This window comes from Heterodontus francisci, chromosome 3 (assembly GCF_036365525.1).
Source record: "Heterodontus francisci isolate sHetFra1 chromosome 3, sHetFra1.hap1, whole genome shotgun sequence".
In the NCBI taxonomy this organism is placed as follows: Eukaryota; Metazoa; Chordata; class Chondrichthyes; order Heterodontiformes; family Heterodontidae; genus Heterodontus; species Heterodontus francisci.
Window position 1 is genome coordinate 193497318 of NC_090373.1, and position 20356 is coordinate 193517673.

Below are 20356 nucleotides of genomic sequence, written 5' to 3' on the forward strand. Positions count from 1 at the left end.
GGTAAGGATAATCCAGGAAATGATAGGCCGGTGAGCCTTACGTCAGTGGTAGGGAAACTATTGGAGAGGATTCTTCGAGACAGGATTTACTCCCATTTGGAAACAAACAAACTTATTAGTGAGAGACAGCATGGTTTTGTGAAGGGGAGGTCGTGTCTTACTAATTTGATTGAGTTTTTTGAGGAAGTGAGGAAGATGATTGATGAGGGAAGGGCGGTGGATGTTGTCTATATGGACTTTAGTAAAGCCTTTGACAAGGTCCCGCATGGCAGACTGGTGCAAAAGGTGAAGTCACACGGGATCAGAGGTGAGCTGGCAAGATGGATACAGAACTGGCTCAGTCACAGAAGACAGAGGGTAACAGTGGATGGGTGTTTTTCTGAATGGAGGGATGTGACTAGTGGTGTTCGGCAGGGATCAGTGCTGGGACCTTTGCTCTTTGTAGTATATATAAATGATTTGGAGGAAAATGTCGCTGGTCTGATTAGTAAGTTTGCGGACGACACAAAGGTAGGTGGAGTTGCGGATAATGATGAGGATTGTCAGAGGATACAGCAGGATATAGATCGGTTGGAGACTTGGGCGGAGAAATGGCAGATGGAGTTTAATCCGGACAAATGTGAGGTAATGCATTTTGGAAGGTCTAATGCAGGTGGGAAGTATACAGTAAATGGCAGAACCCTTAGGAGTATTGACAGGCAGAGAGATCTGGGCGTACAGGTCCACAGGTCACTGAAAGTGGCAACGCAGGTGGAGAAGGTAGTCAAGAAGGCATACGGCATGCTTGCCTTCATCGGTCGGGGCATAGAGTATAAAAATTGGCAAGTCATGTTGCAGCTGTACAGAACCTTAGTTAGGCCACACTTAGAATATTGTGTGCAATTCTAGTCGCCACACTACCAGAAGGACGTGGAGGCTTTGGAGAGGGTACAGAGGAGGTTTACCAGGACGTTGCCTGGTCTGGAGGGCATTAGCTATGAGGAGAGGTTGGAAAAACTCGGATTTTTTTCACTGGAACGACGGAGGTGGAGGGGCGACATGAAAGAGGTTTACAAAGTTATGAGCGGCATGGACAGAGTGGATAGTCAGAAGCTTTTTCCCAGGGTGGAAGAGTCAGTTACTAGGGGACATAGGTTTAAGGTGCGAGGGGCAAAGTTTAGAGGGGATGTGCGAGGCAAGGTTTTTACACAGAGGGTGGTGAGTGCCTGGAACTTGCTGCCAGGGGCGGTGGTGGAAGCAGATACGATCGCGACGTTTAAGAGACATCTTGACAAATATATGAATAAGAAGGGAATAGAGGGATATGGGCCCCAGAAGTGCAGAAGATGTTAGTTTCGGCAGGCATCAAGATCGGCGCAGGCTTGGAGGGCCGAATGGCCTGTTCCTGTGCTGTACTGTTCTTTCTTCTTTGTTCTTTCCAAGTGTTATTATTTCCAACAGCTGGGAATCAGAAAACAACAAGAAGACGTAACACCAGCTCTTAATCCATAGCTCTGGAGGTTACAGCATGTCGTACATATCCAAGTATTTTTTGAATGTGGGTTTTTACCTCCTCCACCCTGACAGACAGTGAGTTCCAGACCCCCTCACCATCCTCTGGGTGAAAACATTTCTCCTCATTTCCCACTAATCCTTCATTCAACCAATTACTTTAAATCTATGCCCCCGGTTATTGCCCTCTTTGCTAAGGGAAATCGCTACTTGTTATCCACTCTATCTAGACCTCTCATAATTTTATACAGCTCACTTAAATTTTCCCTCAGCCTCCTCAGTTCCACAGAAAACCCCAACCTATCCAAACTTTCCTCAAAGCTAAAGTCCTGGCAACATTCTTCTCGTAAAGTTGAGACATGGGAGTTCTTCAACTCTGCATTGAAAAAAAGGAGCACTATCTGCTTAAATAGTGCATGGGGCACTGAGACAGCACAGTGTACCTGAGCACTGTGATGGTGTGAGGGGCTTCAGTTACATGGAGAGAATAGATAAACTGGGATTGTTTAGAAGGTTAAAGGGAGATTTAATAGAGGTGTTCAAAATCGTGAATGGTTTTGGCAGAGTAAAAGCAGAGAAACTGTTTCCAGTGGCAGAAGGTGTTGGTAACCAGAGGCCACAGATTTAAGGTAATTGGCAAAAGAACCAGAGGCAACAGGAGATTTTATTTTACACAGCGTGTTGTTGTGATCTGGAATGTACTGTCTGAAAAGGAAGTGGAAGCAGATTCAACAGTAATTTTCAGAAGGGAATTGGTTAAATAATTGAACGGAAAAAGAATTACAGGGCTGTGGGAAAAGAGCAGTGGTGTGGGACTAATTGGATTGCTCTTTCAAAAGGCCGGCATAGGTGCGATGGGCTGAATGGCCTGCTTTTGTACTTTATGATTATACATAGCTCCTAACACAAACTCAGCAGGTCTGACAGCATCTGTGGATTCAATGAATGGCCTGACACTGAGAAGTTCCGAGGAACAAAGGGACCTCGGCGTGTTTGTCCATAGATCTCTGAAGGCAGAAGGGCAGGTTAATAGGGTGGTGAAAAAGGCAGATGGGACACTTGCCTTTATCAATCGAGGCATAGATTACAAAAGCAGAGAGGTCATGTTGGAGTTGTACGGAACTTTGGTAAGGCCACAGCTGGAGTACTGTGTGCAATTCTGGTCACCACGTTATAGGAAGGATGTGATTGCATTGGAGTGGGAGCAGAGGCGATTCACCAGGATGTTGCTTGGGATGGAACATTTAAGCTATGAAGAGAGGTTGGATAGGCTTGGGTTGTTTTCGCTGGAGCAGAGAAGACTGAGGGGTGACCTGATCGAGGTGTACAAGGTTATGAGGGGCATGGGCAGGGTGGATAGGGAGCAGCTGTTCCCCTTAGTTGAAGGGTCAGTTACGAGGGGTCACAAGTTTAGGGTGAGGGGCGGGAGGTTTAAGGGGGATTTGTGGAAGAACTTTTGTACCCAGAGGGTGGTGACGGTCTGGAATGCCCTGCCTGGGAGGGTGGCAGAGGCGGGTTGCCTCACATCCTTTAAAAAGTACCTGGATGAGCACTTGACATGTCATAACATTCAAGGCCATGGGCCAAGTGCTGGCAAATGGGATTAGGTAGACAGGTCAGGTGTTTTAATGCATCGGTGCAGACTGGATGGGCCGAAGGGCCTCTTCTGCACTGTATTATTCTGTGAAGCTGAGGTACTCACACAAGCTAAGATCCTCACACAAGCTGAGATACTCACACAAGCCTACTGCACCTGGTATTCCCAGGCAGTCTCCCATCCAAATACTAACCAGGCCTGAGTCTGCTTAGTTTCTGAAATCAGATGAGATCGGGCATTTTCAGACTAGTATGGCCGTAGGCAGCAGCTACCAGGGGCAGTCACTTGGCTGGGAGTGTACTACAGGCCGCCAAACAGTCAGGGCGAGATAGAGGAGCAGATATGTCGGGAAATCTCAGAGAGGTGTAAAAATAATAGGGTGAGTGACTGCCCTTGATATGAAGGCAGCATTTGACTGAATATGGCATCAGCGCACAGACTGCAGGGGCCAGCGAGAAAAAGCTTGCCCATTGCTTGTGTGCCTGAGTGTATGTGAAGGGCTGTTATGTCAGCAGCCTCTGCTGGCAGCAAAAGCCTACTGCACCTGGTATTCCCAGGCAGTCTCCCATCCAAGTACTAACCAGGCCTGAGTCTGCTTAGCTTCCGAGATCAGACGAGATCGGGCATGTTCAGACTAGTATGGCCATAGGCAGCAGCTTCCTGCCTTTTTCTTTACTTCAAGGAATGCGGTGCCGTCACTTCTTTTTGCCAGTCTCTGTATTTTTTTTTTGACAAATCTTGCCCACCTTGCTCTCTTCCTTCCCCGCCTGGCACATATGAAAACTACAAGCCCTACTCACGCTTCACCAGCCTCCACCCTGCACTCTCCAACAATTCAACATTCCTCCCTTCCACGCTGCTGCCAGCAAACCCTGCACAAGCGGCAGCCACACATTCAAAACCCTCTCTTTTCTCATTCTCTTTCAACACAGCCACCGGCAGCACACCAGCAACTTGCTTTCATACAGCGCCTTCAACTTAGCAACCCTTCCCTCCGCGCCATACGGGATACAAAGACAAATACCAATTCAAGGCGGCCAACCGGAGCCAAGGCACACAGCAGCCATCCACCAATTCAACTGCGCAACCACTCCAGACCACCAGAACACTTGACAAGTCACTTCTCTGTAAACAACACCCACAGTCACAAAACACCTGCTGTTTACTTAGCTGAAGACATGTGACTACCAGTAATTCTTTTTAAACAAAGTTCTTCCAGTCATCTTTTAAAAAAAACCAAGTCCAGCATCTATAGAATCACTTCAGTCCTCCAAAGGAATCCATCTCTAGAATCTTCAACCACGAGTCCTCAAAAAAAATTAAAAAATAGAAGCACTTTCATAACTGCCCGGGTCTGGTTAGTCAGCGACTTTACCTAACAGAAACAGCTTCTGAATTCAGTCTTCACTGTCATCTGCTTGATGGCACGCCACTCCTGCCTAATCTGCCTTGTCTGCCTGCTCTGCTTGAGCTGGGAAGGATTCTGTCTCCTTTAATCTGGTTCTAACCAGTGTCAGTTTCCCTGGAAACCTGAAGTTGTTTTTCCAGCTTCTGATGCTGTTTCAATTCTAGTTTTTGTTTCAATTCTAGTTTTCCTCTCAGGGTAGAAAAAAAACAAGCTTTGCAGCAAAAAGATTCCATCACACTGGTCCATTGATATATTCCTGCAATCATAGAATAGAATCATAGAATGGCCTTTCACCCCATCATGTCGGTGCCACTATCTGCAAGAGCAATTCACCTAGCCCCACTCTCCTGCTTTTTCCCCATAGCCTCAGATAATTCTCCAGTTCTCTTTTGAAGGCCTCCATTACACTCCATTGCCTCCACTACAGTCTTATCAGTGCATTCCGGATCCTAACCACTCGCTGTGTAAAAATGTTTTTCCTCTTGTCACTCTTGCTTCTTTTGTCAATGACCTTAAATCAGTGCCCTCTGGCTCTGGATCCTTCCACCAATGGCAACAGTTTCTTCCCGTCTCCTCTGTCCAGACACCTCATGATTTTGAATACCTCTATCAAATCTCCTCTTAATCATCTCCAAGGAGAACAGACCCAGTTTTGCCAACCTATCCACGTAACTGAAGTTACCCCAAAGCTGTAAATCCCCATCCCACACACTCTCCTTCCTCCCCATGCTGAAATTTAAACCCATCGCACCATCTCTACCATTTCTTTCCTCCATTCACAGTTTTTTCCTCCCGCTATTGCGACTGGGTTCAGTTCTCCAGCCCCTGTGCACAGAGTGAGAATCAAATCAATGAGTCGATAATTTTCTTTCCTGGTCACTGGGACACTGAAGCTCCACCTATTCTCTGTGCCGTCACCAAGATGACCAAGCATGCACTCTCCTCCCTGCTCAACCAAGATGGCAGCCATTAAACTGGGCCTGTTCCCAGGAAAAAGCTCCGGAGCTGCAAATGCGGGACCTGGAAGTTATTGGGGGCTTGCAGCCTACATCAGATGTTACTGAAGCCTCCCCCCCCACTTGCTGGCTCCATTCCTCCCCTGCGCTCTCCCGACTCTCATCCACTGCAAAAGCCGACAGCTTTCTTCTTTATTATCAACTACTCAGTCATTTTCTGAATCATACATCCCTACATTCAAGTCCATATCATTGATAGATACCACAAAAAGCAAGGGACATAGTGTTGAACTCTGCAGAACCCCACTGGAAACAACCTTTCAGTCACAAAAACACCCATCAAACGTTACCCTTTGCTTCCTATCTCTGAGTCAGTTTTGAATCCAACTTGCCACTTTGCTTTGGATCCCATGGTCTTTTACTTTTATGACCAGTCTGCCATGTGGCTCATCAAAAGCCTTACTAAATCCATGTAGACTACATCAAATGCACTGCCCTCATTGACCCTCCTTGCTACCTGTTCAAAAAATTCAATCATGTTAGTCAGACAAGACCTACCCTTAACAAATCCATGCTGACTGTCTTTGATTAATCTGTGTCTTTCTAAATGATGATTTATCCTGTTCCTCAGAATTTATTCAATAATTTTCCTACCAAGGAGGTTAGGCTGACTGGCCTACAATTACTCAGTCTATCCATTTCTCCCTTTTTAAACAATGGTACAACGTTAGCTGTCCTCCTGTCCTCCAGCACCATACCTGTAGCAAGAGAGAATTGGAAAACGATGCTCAGAGCCGCCGCTATTTCTTCTCTTGCTTCCCTTAACAGCTTAGATACATTCTGTCCGCACCTGGAGATTTATGCACTTTCAAAGATGTCAAACCTCTTAATACTTCCTTTCTCATGATGTTAATTTCATCTAATATTTCTCACTCCTCCTCCCTGATTGCAATCTCTTACTGTAACTTTTGGTGGAAATTCAAGAGAAATGGTGTAAAACATCTAGTTGAAGCTATGGGTGGTAACTTCAACTTCAACTTGGATAATGTGACAACTTACAGTTACTGCTTGGGAGACCAGTCCCACTGCTGAGATTTTGAGTTTATGTCCAGAAGAGGGCACCAAACACGCACCAAATTAGCAAATCCACCGTCTGATCGTTCCAGTGTGGATTTCCCATTTGCTGTCTGATTTATTCTGTGGCTTCTCACGCTGTGGATCCTGGGGTAAACATAGACATCTACAGCACTGAATGAAGCCATTTGGCCATCATTTCTGTGACAGTCGAAAAAGAGCTATTCAACCTAATCCCACTTTCCAGCTGTTATATATTGTTATTCTATCTGTAAAGTGCTAGGAACTAATTAGCTAGGAACTAGTTGTTATGTGCAAGTGTTCCAGCGGGGCCATATTCACGGCTGCACTGGAGAGAGAGTCATGTGGCCAGTCCTACAGCAGGCAGCATGGTGGCTGAACAAATAAATGAAAAGCTCAAGGGTGGTAAGGATAATCCAGGAAATTATAGGCCGGTGAGCCTTACGTCAGTGGTAGGGAAACTATTGGAGAGGATTCTTCGAGACAGGATTTACTCCCATTTGGAAACAAACAAACTTATTAGTGAGAGACAGCATGGTTTTGTGAAGGGGAGGTCGTGTCTTACTAATTTGATTGAGTTTTTTGAGGAAGTGAGGAAGATGATTGATGAGGGAAGGGCGGTGGATGTTGTCTATATGGACTTTAGTAAAGCCTTTGACAAGGTCCCGCATGGCAGACTGGTGCAAAAGGTGAAGTCACACGGGATCAGAGGTGAGCTGGCAAGATGGATACAGAACTGGCTCAGTCACAGAAGACAGAGGGTAACAGTGGATGGGTGTTTTTCTGAATGGAGGGATGTGACTAGTGGTGTTCGGCAGGGATCAGTGCTGGGACCTTTGCTCTTTGTAGTATATATAAATGATTTGGAGGAAAATGTCGCTGGTCTGATTAGTAAGTTTGCGGACGACACAAAGGTAGGTGGAGTTGCGGATAATGATGAGGATTGTCAGAGGATACAGCAGGATATAGATCGGTTGGAGACTTGGGCGGAGAAATGGCAGATGGAGTTTAATCCGGACAAATGTGAGGTAATGCATTTTGGAAGGTCTAATGCAGGTGGGAAGTATACAGTAAATGGCAGAACCCTTAGGAGTATTGACAGGCAGAGAGATCTGGGCGTACAGGTCCACAGGTCACTGAAAGTGGCAACGCAGGTGGAGAAGGTAGTCAAGAAGGCATACGGCATGCTTGCCTTCATCGGTCGGGGCATAGAGTATAAAAATTGGCAAGTCATGTTGCAGCTGTACAGAACCTTAGTTAGGCCACACTTAGAATATTGTGTGCAATTCTAGTCGCCACACTACCAGAAGGACGTGGAGGCTTTGGAGAGGGTACAGAGGAGGTTTACCAGGACGTTGCCTGGTCTGGAGGGCATTAGCTATGAGGAGAGGTTGGAAAAACTCGGATTTTTTTCACTGGAACGACGGAGGTGGAGGGGCGACATGAAAGAGGTTTACAAAGTTATGAGCGGCATGGACAGAGTGGATAGTCAGAAGCTTTTTCCCAGGGTGGAAGAGTCAGTTACTAGGGGACATAGGTTTAAGGTGCGAGGGGCAAAGTTTAGAGGGGATGTGCGAGGCAAGGTTTTTACACAGAGGGTGGTGAGTGCCTGGAACTTGCTGCCAGGGGCGGTGGTGGAAGCAGATACGATCGCGACGTTTAAGAGACATCTTGACAAATATATGAATAAGAAGGGAATAGAGGGATATGGGCCCCAGAAGTGCAGAAGGTGTTAGTTTCGGCAGGCATCAAGATCGGCGCAGGCTTGGAGGGCCGAATGGCCTGTTCCTGTGCTGTACTGTTCGTTCTTCTTTGTTCTTTCCAAGTGTTATTATTTCCAACAGCTGGGAATCAGAAAACAACAAGAAGACGTAACACCAGCTCTTAATCCATAGCTCTGGAGGTTACAGCATGTCGTACATATCCAAGTATTTTTTGAATGTGGGTTTTTACCTCCTCCACCCTGACAGACAGTGAGTTCCAGACCCCCTCACCATCCTCTGGGTGAAAACATTTCTCCTCATTTCCCACTAATCCTTCATTCAACCAATTACTTTAAATCTATGCCCCCGGTTATTGCCCTCTTTGCTAAGGGAAATCGCTACTTGTTATCCACTCTATCTAGACCTCTCATAATTTTATACAGCTCACTTAAATTTTCCCTCAGCCTCCTCAGTTCCACAGAAAACCCCAACCTATCCAAACTTTCCTCAAAGCTAAAGTCCTGGCAACATTCTTCTCGTAAAGTTGAGACATGGGAGTTCTTCAACTCTGCATTGAAAAAAAGGAGCACTATCTGCTTAAATAGTGCATGGGGCACTGAGACAGCACAGTGTACCTGAGCACTGTGATGGTGTGAGGGGCTTCAGTTACATGGAGAGAATAGATAAACTGGGATTGTTTAGAAGGTTAAAGGGAGATTTAATAGAGGTGTTCAAAATCGTGAATGGTTTTGGCAGAGTAAAAGCAGAGAAACTGTTTCCAGTGGCAGAAGGTGTTGGTAACCAGAGGCCACAGATTTAAGGTAATTGGCAAAAGAACCAGAGGCAACAGGAGATTTTATTTTACACAGCGTGTTGTTGTGATCTGGAATGTACTGTCTGAAAAGGAAGTGGAAGCAGATTCAACAGTAATTTTCAGAAGGGAATTGGTTAAATAATTGAACGGAAAAAGAATTACAGGGCTGTGGGAAAAGAGCAGTGGTGTGGGACTAATTGGATTGCTCTTTCAAAAGGCCGGCATAGGTGCGATGGGCTGAATGGCCTGCTTTTGTACTTTATGATTATACATAGCTCCTAACACAAACTCAGCAGGTCTGACAGCATCTGTGGATTCAATGAATGGCCTGACACTGAGAAGTTCCGAGGAACAAAGGGACCTCAGCGTGTTTGTCCATAGATCTCTGAAGGCAGAAGGGCAGGTTAATAGGGTGGTGAAAAAGGCAGATGGGACACTTGCCTTTATCAATCGAGGCATAGATTACAAAAGCAGAGAGGTCATGTTGGAGTTGTACGGAACTTTGGTAAGGCCACAGCTGGAGTACTGTGTGCAATTCCGGTCACCACGTTATAGGAAGGATGTGATTGCATTGGAGTGGGAGCAGAGGCGATTCACCAGGATGTTGCTTGGGATGGAACATTTAAGCTATGAAGAGAGGTTGGATAGGCTTGGGTTGTTTTCGCTGGAGCAGAGAAGACTGAGGGGTGACCTGATCGAGGTGTACAAGGTTATGAGGGGCATGGGCAGGGTGGATAGGGAGCAGCTGTTCCCCTTAGTTGAAGGGTCAGTTACGAGGGGTCACAAGTTTAGGGTGAGGGGCGGGAGGTTTAAGGGGGATTTGTGGAAGAACTTTTGTACCCAGAGGGTGGTGACGGTCTGGAATGCCCTGCCTGGGAGGGTGGCAGAGGCGGGTTGCCTCACATCCTTTAAAAAGTACCTGGATGAGCACTTGACATGTCATAACATTCAAGGCCATGGGCCAAGTGCTGGCAAATGGGATTAGGTAGACAGGTCAGGTGTTTTAATGCATCGGTGCAGACTGGATGGGCCGAAGGGCCTCTTCTGCACTGTATTATTCTGTGAAGCTGAGGTACTCACACAAGCTAAGATCCTCACACAAGCTGAGATACTCACACAAGCCTACTGCACCTGGTATTCCCAGGCAGTCTCCCATCCAAATACTAACCAGGCCTGAGTCTGCTTAGTTTCTGAAATCAGATGAGATCGGGCATTTTCAGACTAGTATGGCCGTAGGCAGCAGCTACCAGGGGCAGTCACTTGGCTGGGAGTGTACTACAGGCCGCCAAACAGTCAGGGCGAGATAGAGGAGCAGATATGTCGGGAAATCTCAGAGAGGTGTAAAAATAATAGGGTGAGTGACTGCCCTTGATATGAAGGCAGCATTTGACTGAATATGGCATCAGCGCACAGACTGCAGGGGCCAGCGAGAAAAAGCTTGCCCATTGCTTGTGTGCCTGAGTGGATGTGAAGGGCTGTTATGTCAGCAGCCTCTGCTGGCAGCAAAAGCCTACTGCACCTGGTATTCCCAGGCAGTCTCCCATCCAAGTACTAACCAGGCCTGAGTCTGCTTAGCTTCCGAGATCAGACGAGATCGGGCGTGTTCAGACTAGTATGGCCGTAGGCAGCAGCTTCCTGCCTTTTTCTTTACTTCAAGGCATGCGGTGCCGTCACTTCTTTTTGCCAGTCTCTGTATTTTTTTTTTGACAAATCTTGCCCACCTTGCTCTCTTCCTTCCCCGCCTGGCACATCTGAAAACTACAAGCCCTACTCACGCTTCACCAGCCTCCACCCTGCACTCTCCAACAATTCAACATTCCTCCCTTCCACGCTGCTGCCAGCAAACCCTGCACAAGCGGCAGCCACACATTCAAAACCCTCTCTTTTCTCATTCTCTTTCAACACAGCCACCGGCAGCACACCAGCAACTTGCTTTCATACAGCGCCTTCAACTTAGCAACCCTTCCCTCCGCGCCATACGGGATACAAAGACAAATACCAATTCAAGGCGGCCAACCGGAGCCAAGGCACACAGCAGCCATCCACCAATTCAACTGCGCAACCACTCCAGACCACCAGAACACTTGACAAGTCACTTCTCTGTAAACAACACCCACAGTCACAAAACACCTGCTGTTTACTTAGCTGAAGACATGTGACTACCAGTAATTCTTTTTAAACAAAGTTCTTCCAGTCATCTTTTAAAAAAAACCAAGTCCAGCATCTATAGAATCACTTCAGTCCTCCAAAGGAATCCATCTCTAGAATCTTCAACCACGAGTCCTCAAAAAAAATTAAAAAATAGAAGCACTTTCATAACTGCCCGGGTCTGGTTAGTCAGCGACTTTACCTAACAGAAACAGCTTCTGAATTCAGTCTTCACTGTCATCTGCTTGATGGCACGCCACTCCTGCCTAATCTGCCTTGTCTGCCTGCTCTGCTTGAGCTGGGAAGGATTCTGTCTCCTTTAATCTGGTTCTAACCAGTGTCAGTTTCCCTGGAAACCTGAAGTTGTTTTTCCAGCTTCTGATGCTGTTTCAATTCTAGTTTTTGTTTCAATTCTAGTTTTCCTCTCAGGGTAGAAAAAAAACAAGCTTTGCAGCAAAAAGATTCCATCACACTGGTCCATTGATATATTCCTGCAATCATAGAATAGAATCATAGAATGGCCTTTCACCCCATCATGTCGGTGCCACTATCTGCAAGAGCAATTCACCTAGCCCCACTCTCCTGCTTTTTCCCCATAGCCTCAGATAATTCTCCAGTTCTCTTTTGAAGGCCTCCATTACACTCCATTGCCTCCACTACAGTCTTATCAGTGCATTCCGGATCCTAACCACTCGCTGTGTAAAAATGTTTTTCCTCTTGTCACTCTTGCTTCTTTTGTCAATGACCTTAAATCAGTGCCCTCTGGCTCTGGATCCTTCCACCAATGGCAACAGTTTCTTCCCGTCTCCTCTGTCCAGACACCTCATGATTTTGAATACCTCTATCAAATCTCCTCTTAATCATCTCCAAGGAGAACAGACCCAGTTTTGCCAACCTATCCACGTAACTGAAGTTACCCCAAAGCTGTAAATCCCCATCCCACACACTCTCCTTCCTCCCCATGCTGAAATTTAAACCCATCGCACCATCTCTACCATTTCTTTCCTCCATTCACAGTTTTTTCCTCCCGCTATTGCGACTGGGTTCAGTTCTCCAGCCCCTGTGCACAGAGTGAGAATCAAATCAATGAGTCGATAATTTTCTTTCCTGGTCACTGGGACACTGAAGCTCCACCTATTCTCTGTGCCGTCACCAAGATGACCAAGCATGCACTCTCCTCCCTGCTCAACCAAGATGGCAGCCATTAAACTGGGCCTGTTCCCAGGAAAAAGCTCCGGAGCTGCAAATGCGGGACCTGGAAGTTATTGGGGGCTTGCAGCCTACATCAGATGTTACTGAAGCCTCCCCCCCCACTTGCTGGCTCCATTCCTCCCCTGCGCTCTCCCGACTCTCATCCACTGCAAAAGCCGACAGCTTTCTTCTTTATTATCAACTACTCAGTCATTTTCTGAATCATACATCCCTACATTCAAGTCCATATCATTGATAGATACCACAAAAAGCAAGGGACATAGTGTTGAACTCTGCAGAACCCCACTGGAAACAACCTTTCAGTCACAAAAACACCCATCAAACGTTACCCTTTGCTTCCTATCTCTGAGTCAGTTTTGAATCCAACTTGCCACTTTGCTTTGGATCCCATGGTCTTTTACTTTTATGACCAGTCTGCCATGTGGCTCATCAAAAGCCTTACTAAATCCATGTAGACTACATCAAATGCACTGCCCTCATTGACCCTCCTTGCTACCTGTTCAAAAAATTCAATCATGTTAGTCAGACAAGACCTACCCTTAACAAATCCATGCTGACTGTCTTTGATTAATCTGTGTCTTTCTAAATGATGATTTATCCTGTTCCTCAGAATTTATTCAATAATTTTCCTACCAAGGAGGTTAGGCTGACTGGCCTACAATTACTCAGTCTATCCATTTCTCCCTTTTTAAACAATGGTACAACGTTAGCTGTCCTCCTGTCCTCCAGCACCATACCTGTAGCAAGAGAGAATTGGAAAACGATGCTCAGAGCCGCCGCTATTTCTTCTCTTGCTTCCCTTAACAGCTTAGATACATTCTGTCCGCACCTGGAGATTTATGCACTTTCAAAGATGTCAAACCTCTTAATACTTCCTTTCTCATGATGTTAATTTCATCTAATATTTCTCACTCCTCCTCCCTGATTGCAATCTCTTACTGTAACTTTTGGTGGAAATTCAAGAGAAATGGTGTAAAACATCTAGTTGAAGCTATGGGTGGTAACTTCAACTTCAACTTGGATAATGTGACAACTTACAGTTACTGCTTGGGAGACCAGTCCCACTGCTGAGATTTTGAGTTTATGTCCAGAAGAGGGCACCAAACACGCACCAAATTAGCAAATCCACCGTCTGATCGTTCCAGTGTGGATTTCCCATTTGCTGTCTGATTTATTCTGTGGCTTCTCACGCTGTGGATCCTGGGGTAAACATAGACATCTACAGCACTGAATGAAGCCATTTGGCCATCATTTCTGTGACAGTCGAAAAAGAGCTATTCAACCTAATCCCACTTTCCAGCTGTTATATATTGTTATTCTATCTGTAAAGTGCTAGGAACTAATTAGCTAGGAACTAGTTGTTATGTGCAAGTGTTCCAGCGGGGCCATATTCACGGCTGCACTGGAGAGAGAGTCATGTGGCCAGTCCTACAGCAGGCAGCATGGTGGCTGAACAAATAAATGAAAAGCTCAAGGGTGGTAAGGATAATCCAGGAAATTATAGGCCGGTGAGCCTTACGTCAGTGGTAGGGAAACTATTGGAGAGGATTCTTCGAGACAGGATTTACTCCCATTTGGAAACAAACAAACTTATTAGTGAGAGACAGCATGGTTTTGTGAAGGGGAGGTCGTGTCTTACTAATTTGATTGAGTTTTTTGAGGAAGTGAGGAAGATGATTGATGAGGGAAGGGCGGTGGATGTTGTCTATATGGACTTTAGTAAAGCCTTTGACAAGGTCCCGCATGGCAGACTGGTGCAAAAGGTGAAGTCACACGGGATCAGAGGTGAGCTGGCAAGATGGATACAGAACTGGCTCAGTCACAGAAGACAGAGGGTAACAGTGGATGGGTGTTTTTCTGAATGGAGGGATGTGACTAGTGGTGTTCGGCAGGGATCAGTGCTGGGACCTTTGCTCTTTGTAGTATATATAAATGATTTGGAGGAAAATGTCGCTGGTCTGATTAGTAAGTTTGCGGACGACACAAAGGTAGGTGGAGTTGCGGATAATGATGAGGATTGTCAGAGGATACAGCAGGATATAGATCGGTTGGAGACTTGGGCGGAGAAATGGCAGATGGAGTTTAATCCGGACAAATGTGAGGTAATGCATTTTGGAAGGTCTAATGCAGGTGGGAAGTATACAGTAAATGGCAGAACCCTTAGGAGTATTGACAGGCAGAGAGATCTGGGCGTACAGGTCCACAGGTCACTGAAAGTGGCAACGCAGGTGGAGAAGGTAGTCAAGAAGGCATACGGCATGCTTGCCTTCATCGGTCGGGGCATAGAGTATAAAAATTGGCAAGTCATGTTGCAGCTGTACAGAACCTTAGTTAGGCCACACTTAGAATATTGTGTGCAATTCTAGTCGCCACACTACCAGAAGGACGTGGAGGCTTTGGAGAGGGTACAGAGGAGGTTTACCAGGACGTTGCCTGGTCTGGAGGGCATTAGCTATGAGGAGAGGTTGGAAAAACTCGGATTTTTTTCACTGGAACGACGGAGGTGGAGGGGCGACATGAAAGAGGTTTACAAAGTTATGAGCGGCATGGACAGAGTGGATAGTCAGAAGCTTTTTCCCAGGGTGGAAGAGTCAGTTACTAGGGGACATAGGTTTAAGGTGCGAGGGGCAAAGTTTAGAGGGGATGTGCGAGGCAAGGTTTTTACACAGAGGGTGGTGAGTGCCTGGAACTTGCTGCCAGGGGCGGTGGTGGAAGCAGATACGATCGCGACGTTTAAGAGACATCTTGACAAATATATGAATAAGAAGGGAATAGAGGGATATGGGCCCCAGAAGTGCAGAAGGTGTTAGTTTCGGCAGGCATCAAGATCGGCGCAGGCTTGGAGGGCCGAATGGCCTGTTCCTGTGCTGTACTGTTCGTTCTTCTTTGTTCTTTCCAAGTGTTATTATTTCCAACAGCTGGGAATCAGAAAACAACAAGAAGACGTAACACCAGCTCTTAATCCATAGCTCTGGAGGTTACAGCATGTCGTACATATCCAAGTATTTTTTGAATGTGGGTTTTTACCTCCTCCACCCTGACAGACAGTGAGTTCCAGACCCCCTCACCATCCTCTGGGTGAAAACATTTCTCCTCATTTCCCACTAATCCTTCATTCAACCAATTACTTTAAATCTATGCCCCCGGTTATTGCCCTCTTTGCTAAGGGAAATCGCTACTTGTTATCCACTCTATCTAGACCTCTCATAATTTTATACAGCTCACTTAAATTTTCCCTCAGCCTCCTCAGTTCCACAGAAAACCCCAACCTATCCAAACTTTCCTCAAAGCTAAAGTCCTGGCAACATTCTTCTCGTAAAGTTGAGACATGGGAGTTCTTCAACTCTGCATTGAAAAAAAGGAGCACTATCTGCTTAAATAGTGCATGGGGCACTGAGACAGCACAGTGTACCTGAGCACTGTGATGGTGTGAGGGGCTTCAGTTACATGGAGAGAATAGATAAACTGGGATTGTTTAGAAGGTTAAAGGGAGATTTAATAGAGGTGTTCAAAATCGTGAATGGTTTTGGCAGAGTAAAAGCAGAGAAACTGTTTCCAGTGGCAGAAGGTGTTGGTAACCAGAGGCCACAGATTTAAGGTAATTGGCAAAAGAACCAGAGGCAACAGGAGATTTTATTTTACACAGCGTGTTGTTGTGATCTGGAATGTACTGTCTGAAAAGGAAGTGGAAGCAGATTCAACAGTAATTTTCAGAAGGGAATTGGTTAAATAATTGAACGGAAAAAGAATTACAGGGCTGTGGGAAAAGAGCAGTGGTGTGGGACTAATTGGATTGCTCTTTCAAAAGGCCGGCATAGGTGCGATGGGCTGAATGGCCTGCTTTTGTACTTTATGATTATACATAGCTCCTAACACAAACTCAGCAGGTCTGACAGCATCTGTGGATTCAATGAATGGCCTGACACTGAGAAGTTCCGAGGAACAAAGGGACCTCAGCGTGTTTGTCCATAGATCTCTGAAGGCAGAAGGGCAGGTTAATAGGGTGGTGAAAAAGGCAGATGGGACACTTGCCTTTATCAATCGAGGCATAGATTACAAAAGCAGAGAGGTCATGTTGGAGTTGTACGGAACTTTGGTAAGGCCACAGCTGGAGTACTGTGTGCAATTCCGGTCACCACGTTATAGGAAGGATGTGATTGCATTGGAGTGGGAGCAGAGGCGATTCACCAGGATGTTGCTTGGGATGGAACATTTAAGCTATGAAGAGAGGTTGGATAGGCTTGGGTTGTTTTCGCTGGAGCAGAGAAGACTGAGGGGTGACCTGATCGAGGTGTACAAGGTTATGAGGGGCATGGGCAGGGTGGATAGGGAGCAGCTGTTCCCCTTAGTTGAAGGGTCAGTTACGAGGGGTCACAAGTTTAGGGTGAGGGGCGGGAGGTTTAAGGGGGATTTGTGGAAGAACTTTTGTACCCAGAGGGTGGTGACGGTCTGGAATGCCCTGCCTGGGAGGGTGGCAGAGGCGGGTTGCCTCACATCCTTTAAAAAGTACCTGGATGAGCACTTGACATGTCATAACATTCAAGGCCATGGGCCAAGTGCTGGCAAATGGGATTAGGTAGACAGGTCAGGTGTTTTAATGCATCGGTGCAGACTGGATGGGCCGAAGGGCCTCTTCTGCACTGTATTATTCTGTGAAGCTGAGGTACTCACACAAGCTAAGATCCTCACACAAGCTGAGATACTCACACAAGCCTACTGCACCTGGTATTCCCAGGCAGTCTCCCATCCAAATACTAACCAGGCCTGAGTCTGCTTAGTTTCTGAAATCAGATGAGATCGGGCATTTTCAGACTAGTATGGCCGTAGGCAGCAGCTACCAGGGGCAGTCACTTGGCTGGGAGTGTACTACAGGCCGCCAAACAGTCAGGGCGAGATAGAGGAGCAGATATGTCGGGAAATCTCAGAGAGGTGTAAAAATAATAGGGTGAGTGACTGCCCTTGATATGAAGGCAGCATTTGACTGAATATGGCATCAGCGCACAGACTGCAGGGGCCAGCGAGAAAAAGCTTGCCCATTGCTTGTGTGCCTGAGTGGATGTGAAGGGCTGTTATGTCAGCAGCCTCTGCTGGCAGCAAAAGCCTACTGCACCTGGTATTCCCAGGCAGTCTCCCATCCAAGTACTAACCAGGCCTGAGTCTGCTTAGCTTCCGAGATCAGACGAGATCGGGCGTGTTCAGACTAGTATGGCCGTAGGCAGCAGCTTCCTGCCTTTTTCTTTACTTCAAGGCATGCGGTGCCGTCACTTCTTTTTGCCAGTCTCTGTATTTTTTTTTTGACAAATCTTGCCCACCTTGCTCTCTTCCTTCCCCGCCTGGCACATCTGAAAACTACAAGCCCTACTCACGCTTCACCAGCCTCCACCCTGCACTCTCCAACAATTCAACATTCCTCCCTTCCACGCTGCTGCCAGCAAACCCTGCACAAGCGGCAGCCACACATTCAAAACCCTCTCTTTTCTCATTCTCTTTCAACACAGCCACCGGCAGCACACCAGCAACTTGCTTTCATACAGCGCCTTCAACTTAGCAACCCTTCCCTCCGCGCCATACGGGATACAAAGACAAATACCAATTCAAGGCGGCCAACCGGAGCCAAGGCACACAGCAGCCATCCACCAATTCAACTGCGCAACCACTCCAGACCACCAGAACACTTGACAAGTCACTTCTCTGTAAACAACACCCACAGTCACAAAACACCTGCTGTTTACTTAGCTGAAGACATGTGACTACCAGTAATTCTTTTTAAACAAAGTTCTTCCAGTCATCTTTTAAAAAAAACCAAGTCCAGCATCTATAGAATCACTTCAGTCCTCCAAAGGAATCCATCTCTAGAATCTTCAACCACGAGTCCTCAAAAAAAATTAAAAAATAGAAGCACTTTCATAACTGCCCGGGTCTGGTTAGTCAGCGACTTTACCTAACAGAAACAGCTTCTGAATTCAGTCTTCACTGTCATCTGCTTGATGGCACGCCACTCCTGCCTAATCTGCCTTGTCTGCCTGCTCTGCTTGAGCTGGGAAGGATTCTGTCTCCTTTAATCTGGTTCTAACCAGTGTCAGTTTCCCTGGAAACCTGAAGTTGTTTTTCCAGCTTCTGATGCTGTTTCAATTCTAGTTTTTGTTTCAATTCTAGTTTTCCTCTCAGGGTAGAAAAAAAACAAGCTTTGCAGCAAAAAGATTCCATCACACTGGTCCATTGATATATTCCTGCAATCATAGAATAGAATCATAGAATGGCCTTTCACCCCATCATGTCGGTGCCACTATCTGCAAGAGCAATTCACCTAGCCCCACTCTCCTGCTTTTTCCCCATAGCCTCAGATAATTCTCCAGTTCTCTTTTGAAGGCCTCCATTACACTCCATTGCCTCCACTACAGTCTTATCAGTGCATTCCGGATCCTAACCACTCGCTGTGTAAAAATGTTTTTCCTCTTGTCACTCTTGCTTCTTTTGTCAATGACCTTAAATCAGTGCCCTCTGGCTCTGGATCCTTCCACCAATGGCAACAGTTTCTTCCCGTCTCCTCTGTCCAGACACCTCATGATTTTGAATACCTCTATCAAATCTCCTCTTAATCATCTCCAAGGAGAACAGACCCAGTTTTGCCAACCTATCCACGTAACTGAAGTTACCCCAAAGCTGTAAATCCCCATCCCACACACTCTCCTTCCTCCCCATGCTGAAATTTAAACCCATCGCACCATCTCTACCATTTCTTTCCTCCATTCACAGTTTTTTCCTCCCGCTATTGCGACTGGGTTCAGTTCTCCAGCCCCTGTGCACAGAGTGAGAATCAAATCAATGAGTCGATAATTTTCTTTCCTGGTCACTGGGACACTGAAGCTCCACCTATTCTCTGTGCCGTCACCAAGATGACCAAGCATGCACTCTCCTCCCTGCTCAACCAAGATGGCAGCCATTAAACTGGGCCTGTTCCCAGGAAAAAGCTCCGGAGCTGCAAATGCGGGACCTGGAAGTTATTGGGGGCTTGCAGCCTACATCAGATGTTACTGAAGCCTCCCCCCCCACTTGCTGGCTCCATTCCTCCCCTGCGCTCTCCCGACTCTCATCCACTGCAAAAGCCGACAGCTTTCTTCTTTATTATCAACTACTCAGTCATTTTCTGAATCATACATCCCTACATTCAAGTCCATATCATTGATAGATACCACAAAAAGCAAGGGACATAGTGTTGAACTCTGCAGAACCCCACTGGAAACAACCTTTCAGTCACAAAAACACCCATCAAACGTTACCCTTTGCTTCCTATCTCTGAGTCAGTTTTGAATCCAACTTGCCACTTTGCTTTGGATCCCATGGTCTTTTACTTTTATGACCAGTCTGCCATGTGGCTCATCAAAAGCCTTACTAAATCCATGTAGACTACATCAAATGCACTGCCCTCATTGACCCTCCTTGCTACCTGTTCAAAAAATTCAATCATGTTAGTCAGACAAGACCTACCCTTAACAAATCCATGCTGACTGTCTTTGATTAATCTGTGTCTTTCTAAATGATGATTTATCCTGTTCCTCAGAATTTATTCAATAATTTTCCTACCAAGGAGGTTAGGCTGACTGGCCTACAATTACTCAGTCTATCCATTTCTCCCTTTTTAAACAATGGTACAACGTTAGCTGTCCTCCTGTCCTCCAGCACCATACCTGTAGCAAGAGAGAATTGGAAAACGATGCTCAGAGCCGCCGCTATTTCTTCTCTTGCTTCCCTTAACAGCTTAGATACATTCTGTCCGCACCTGGAGATTTATGCACTTTCAAAGATGTCAAACCTCTTAATACTTCCTTTCTCATGATGTTAATTTCATCTAATATTTCTCACTCCTCCTCCCTGATTGCAATCTCTTACTGTAACTTTTGGTGGAAATTCAAGAGAAATGGTGTAAAACAT

The 20356-nt window shown here is 46.2% G+C and overlaps 6 non-coding genes across 6 annotated transcripts; all 6 read right to left on the minus strand.

Moving 5' to 3' along the window:
• Positions 1-3232: 3232 nt before the first annotated feature.
• On the minus strand, positions 3233-3351 carry LOC137367782 (5S ribosomal RNA). The gene has a single exon (XR_010974261.1). It is a non-coding gene; the product is annotated as a 5S ribosomal RNA (ribosomal RNA).
• A 269-nt stretch (positions 3352-3620) lies between these two features.
• On the minus strand, positions 3621-3739 carry LOC137367478 (5S ribosomal RNA). The gene has a single exon (XR_010973970.1). It is a non-coding gene; the product is annotated as a 5S ribosomal RNA (ribosomal RNA).
• Positions 3740-10183: 6444 nt separating this feature from the next.
• On the minus strand, positions 10184-10302 carry LOC137367783 (5S ribosomal RNA). Its single transcript, XR_010974262.1, has one exon. It is a non-coding gene; the product is annotated as a 5S ribosomal RNA (ribosomal RNA).
• Positions 10303-10571: 269 nt separating this feature from the next.
• LOC137368527 (5S ribosomal RNA) lies at positions 10572-10690 on the minus strand. The gene has a single exon (XR_010974741.1). It is a non-coding gene; the product is annotated as a 5S ribosomal RNA (ribosomal RNA).
• A 6444-nt stretch (positions 10691-17134) lies between these two features.
• On the minus strand, positions 17135-17253 carry LOC137367785 (5S ribosomal RNA). The gene has a single exon (XR_010974264.1). It is a non-coding gene; the product is annotated as a 5S ribosomal RNA (ribosomal RNA).
• A 269-nt stretch (positions 17254-17522) lies between these two features.
• On the minus strand, positions 17523-17641 carry LOC137368528 (5S ribosomal RNA). The gene has a single exon (XR_010974742.1). It is a non-coding gene; the product is annotated as a 5S ribosomal RNA (ribosomal RNA).
• Positions 17642-20356: the final 2715 nt, after the last annotated feature.